The following is a 5855-nucleotide window of genomic DNA, read 5'->3' as shown; positions in this document are numbered from 1 at the left end:
TCTGTCTGGCTATTGCTATCCTGAGCTTCATTCCATCAGTGCCTCTGCCTGCTTTGCCGAAGGATCACTCAGTTAACAGCGTCCATAGTGATCCCTTTTCCCATGTGCCCTTGTCTGGGCATACCAAACAAACAGGAGGGAACTCAGGCACTTTCTGCTGCCTGGGTGAGCTGGGGACAAACTCAGACAGAGTGAGGGAACAAAGAGCCCAGAGGATTTATGGGCAATGGGTTGGCTTTGCTTGTGCTGTGCAGTGCAGTGAGCTGTTGTGCTGGTTACACCAGTGCCAGTGTCCCCAGGGGACAGTTCACTGTCACTCCAGAGAGCTGCTGTCAGCAGTGCCATCCTGAAGCAGGTAATCCATGTCCATAACTCCCCAGATGTTCAGATCTGCGAAGCATTTCCCTCCTTACTGTGGCCCATCATTAACTAGCAATCTTCCTCATGTGTTGCCTCTCACTTTTATTAGTAATTACTTAATTAAACTCTTATTTTTGAATCTCTTGCTGTCATTGTGGCCAGTTCTCATAGTGATATCTTCTGTGACATTAAACCATGTTAAGGGTTAGATACATAAAATACATGTTGCTCCAATACTGTTTTAACAATCAATAGAACATTGGAATTAAATAGAGAACAGTAGATATTATTGATTCCTAAAAAAAATCTAGTAATTTTCCAAATCCGTTTTCACAATTTTCATTAGGCATTAGAAAGTAAAGCAGTTTCAATTTCCATTGTAAAAGTTGATTAGAAGTTCTAATTTTGAGAAAATAAAGGAGTGCATCTGTGAAAAGGATTAAAGCAGCAGTGTTATACTTCTGAAAGCTTTTAAAACCACTGTTGAGGAGACAAAGAGCTTCTCTTGTGGTCACTTGTAGGTCTTGATCTTCTGCTCACTGGAGTCAAGAGGAATGTTTCCACTGATTATAGTAGTGCTGCAGTGGACAAATATGGCTGGTTACAGGAGAAGAGTTGAATTTCAGAGAGGGCAGTTTCAACTGACATTGTTTCAGAAATTTCCATTTTAATCAATGCAACTTTTTTTTTCCCCAGCCATCTCTTCACAGCTTATGCATGAGCAGAAACACTTCTGTAAATGAGATTAGAAAACAGAGCAGCTTTGAGTGGTTTCAAGGCTCACATATTAAAAACAACCTCATTTTACAGCATGAACTATTTTAGACTTGAAACACTGGTGTGTTGTTTCTACATTTAAATGTAGGTTATGATGCTAGATTTATCTCCTCACTCATCTTCAGTTTGTCACACACAATGATCCTAAGAGATGCAGAAATATTTTCATATAAAGTTCACCACGTGACAGATGTTTAAAGACTTTTCTTTCTTCATCCTTACTGCTAAATGCTTCAGTGCAATATATTGGTGTCTAAATATTTGACTTTCGTCATCTTTACTGTTATATGATTCATGTCACAGCAATAAATTGCTGCCTAAGCACATACTTATGTACATAATTGAATCAGGTCCACTCTGAGGCTTGGCTTTTGAAGTAGTGCCAGTGTTTTCCATGGGACCGTATGGAAGGCCAGGCATTACGTGATGTGAACAGCACCCAGGGAAAATATTAATGTACATAACTGTATCAGATGGCTAAATTCACATTTTCAAATAAATGAAACACACTTCATTTAATCTAGAAGGTTATTAAAATTATATTTTATGATTTTGTCCTTAGCGTTTTAAAAACCTGAAATGCTTCAGATCAGTGTTAATGCATTAAAACCACAGAGCTCTTGGAACCCCATGGGAGAGATGGACAGTATTTTCCTACTCTACAAAGCTGCCAGTACTGAACCTGCAAACATTTAGACACCTGCTTTTCTTGTAGATCTTTACTGGAAGTGCTCACTCACATAAAGCATATAAATAACATCAGGGTCTTACCTACAAGTTTGGAGCCTTAGTTGTTTGTATTTCTCTATTTAGAGGAGTGACATTAAGTATAGTTGAGATATAATTTCACCAGAATGTATTGCATAGTTACATTAACTCCTGGGTGAGATTTAGGTTGTGCCCTCCCAGCAGGCCCAGAGGTGTTACCTGTAATCTCTCACATGCACACAGGCTGTCATAGACAGAGCTCCCCTTTGCAGATCAGTCATATTTTAGGTCTCACAATTGATGTATCAGTCACAGCATAAAATGCAATCCGTCCTGTAGACCAACTGTTTACCAGAGTATAACACAAACTCTCCTCCTGTGTCTCATTTCATCACACTGTTCCACGTAGCGATGTTTCAATGCGAAATGAAGTTTTTTCATGCTGTGCTTCTGAGTAGAAAAAAGACAGAAGTACATGTATGATAAATGGCAAAGGTTCCAAGAGAAACCTTGCAAAACAATACAATTTGGAAGCATTACATTTGCTTAAATAATTTAGTACATAAATGGATCTGTTAAAGTTTTATAACCGAATACTGTTTATGTGGCTTTGGGTAGAAAATCGGTTATATTTCTACTGAATCACTTAATCTTATATCTTATTTAGAAGTTAGGAAATATAGCTAACCTGAGAGATATCATTGTAAAGCCCTTTTGAAATCAGTACCATTAGAGAAATATTCTTTTCTTTTAATTAACTTCATACACTTAAGTTTTTTCATAAAAATAAGTGTTTTAAATTTCTCTGAGGTGGAGTTCATTTTCTGCTGGTTTTACAGCAGAAGAAACTGCATGGTGTAGGTAGATAAGCTACTTGATCCCACACACTAGAAGTGATATTTAGATCTGATATTTGGGTACTAAAATATGAAATGAGTTCTCTGGGATATTTGTGTTTGTACTTTATCCATAAGGTAGTTTTAAAAATTATCAGCAATATTATATGAGCTGGGAAGCTTAACTCCATTTTAAAAGTATGTGTAAGTGCATTTTGTGTCTTCAGAAATGTCTGTATGTCTAGACTATATAAACATTAAGTGCAGGTATATAAATCCTTGAAACGAGCACATACCCAAGCATTTCCAAGGTGAAGAACAGACTGACAGAAAAAAAACTCCTGTTGTTCTTGAGCCTCTGCAGGGACTTTTATTTATTCTTTTTTCTTTTCAAGCTTGCTTTTTCTGTTAGGCATGTTTTAGCCTGTTGAAACTTTCATTTTAAGAAATGCTGATTCCACCGTTCCTGTTTGAGTATGAGAATTGTGGTCCCCCATTCCTATTGCTAGAAATGTAGCCTGTCTCATTAACCCTTCACTCAGAATTTGGAATTTATGACAATGTTTACCTTGCAGGTATTGTCAACAGGTGACCAGCAGGCAAATCAATTTTTCCAGCCATGAAGATCTGTAACTGTGAGTTCTTCTGTAGAATATCTCTTTTTTTATCTTGGAGCATGCTATTTTATGGTGGGAAATCTTTTGATAGGAATGTATTTTAAGGCTCTCATGTAACAACTGAGGAGTTCTAAATTCTTAACTGGGAATTTTTTTATAGCTCTCAATTAAGCTTTTAAAATAAAAAGCAAAGGATATTGCGCTAAATGCTGGAGGAACTCAATGCCGTCATGAATTTTCTTAATTAAAAATCTTTTAATGTTTTCCTTTTTTATAAAGCAGTAATTCATGGTAGCTAAGTAACAGTAACAGCAATGAAACACAATATTTTGGTGACATCAAAGCTATGAAATGGTGTGAAATACAAAACATCCTAGGTAAAAAAATGCCTACTTTTATTGGAGATAGTTTATAGCTTTTCCATAGTAATAGCCAGTTCAGCTCTTTTCTTTACGGAAAGATCCAACATACACATAACTGTTGTCAAAAATTATTGAACAGTGCACACTTCTAAAGAGGGAAAAATTAAGAATTGACATTTCAGTAAGGAACAGAGAGGTTTTTTCATGTCGGGGACCTCATTTCTCATATAATTTTGGTTTAACTTCATGGAAAGGAAACCAGTAGAAAATATTCTGAAATCTATAGGAGCTGTATCTACAGCTCACCATTTTGGTGATCCTAAATCAAAGGAAATTGTCCAATGTCTAATTTGTTGTGATGAAGTGTTTATACAGAACTGTGAGTACAGCCCTAAAAATTGCACTGAGATGACATTTACATCTAAAGTTTCTCTTGCAAATGTTGATATTTTAAATAACCACTTTTTTGACACCAGATGATACTGATGTATTAGAAATGTAATTTAATATTTATAGTATTCGTCAAAGGTCAGAATTGTCAGACATTTTATTAACTAGGCCTTAATATTAAGTGAATGACTTGTGTGCCCCATGTGAGAGCGTTTGGAGTAGTGCATGATCTGTCACATATAGAAGAAAAAAGACAGTGCAAAAGATGTTTATTTTGCTCACTAAAAAGTTTGAAAATCATGAACAGCCATTTATATTCAGAATTCAATATTCAGAAATTTGTTGTATGTAAGAACAAGACAACCAAGCCAAAAAAGAAGTGGAAATTAAATGGAGTGAAAGTATTATATTATTAATCATACTATTCAGAGTCCAGGCAGGAAATATCAGCATCTTAAAACTTGAAGTTATTTGTTAAAAACTATGCATGCAACCTGATATAACACATACACAACTCAATAGATGTACAGTGGTGTGCACTCCTGTCCTTTTCTTTTTTCCAGATTTTTTACAGAACTACTGGACACAGAAAAGTTCCATAATTAGACCTTCAGATATTGCACTCTTTGACTAATATTTTTAAAATCCCAGATGTTTTTCCATCTGGATGTTATTTGAAACCCAAAGATGTGCCCACCAGTACATATGTGACTACAAATGAATAATATTTACTTGGCATGATACTTTTATTTATTCATCAGCAGCAACTTCCTACAAACCCATCATAAACTGAAAATAAGACTGGATTAGCATACAATCTGTTTTCATTTCTTTTATTCTATCAAAGAAAATCCAGATCTCAGCAGAAAACATACTGTGACAGCATCAACTAAAGCTCAAAGATTCTGTTATTTTAATTCAATGTATGCTTTGAGCCATCAGAATTTTGTGAGTTAAAGGTCTCCAAAAATTGTCAGAGTACACTGAATGATGCAGAAACTCAAGTCGAAACACCAGATCACTAATGTTAGTTGGCTAAGATTAGAGACATAGATGAGGTGACTGAAAAGCAGAGGAAGCACTGAGTTGAAAGAGAAGAAATTGTATGACGCTCCTCAGAGTCCTGGAGTGTGTCCTTCTGAGTGTGGTCGAGCTGCAGCCTGCTCTTCTTGAATCCCCATCTGCTTTTATTTACTCTGATAACAGCAAACCCCAAGAACATTGTATTAATCTGCTCCTGGCAAAAAGTTTCCCCCAGCTTCCACTTTTGCCATGTGTGTTTGTGGTTTTTGTCACTGAGACTGAAGGTTATTTTGGGCTGTGTGTTTGAAGGTTTTATTTTGAACACTTCAGAGGAGAGTGCAGGATGCACTCACCTACAGAGATTGGTCTGTCCTGCAGAGCACAAATTTCATATATGCTTTCTGTTCCCCTCATTCAACTCAGCTTGAAGGAAACTTTCCCTCTGCTCCATTCTCTCTAGATTAAACTGATTTGGAATTAGCCACTCACATGGATCAGGTCCTCTTCACATATCAATCAATTGCAATTAGCCATCGTGTGTAAACAGGTTCTTCAGCGGAACTAGACTAGCAGTTTTCAGTGGAGTCTCTTTCCAAGGAAGAGCACTTTCTGGGGAAGTGTAAATCAGTGTGATAATCCCACTGTACACTGTGCTGAGGATGTGGTGAAAACCACTACTGGCACAAAATATCCATGGGAGTCTTTAGCACACAGTTGAGCTGCCTGAATTTCTTGTACACTGTGAAGGAGATGAATTGGGCTCAGTCATAATTGTCAGTGAG

This window comes from Zonotrichia leucophrys, chromosome 9, assembly GCF_028769735.1.
Source record: "Zonotrichia leucophrys gambelii isolate GWCS_2022_RI chromosome 9, RI_Zleu_2.0, whole genome shotgun sequence".
Lineage (NCBI taxonomy): Eukaryota > Metazoa > Chordata > Aves > Passeriformes > Passerellidae > Zonotrichia > Zonotrichia leucophrys.
The sequence above is the reverse complement of the archived record's forward strand: the minus strand, read 5'-3'. Positions refer to the sequence as shown.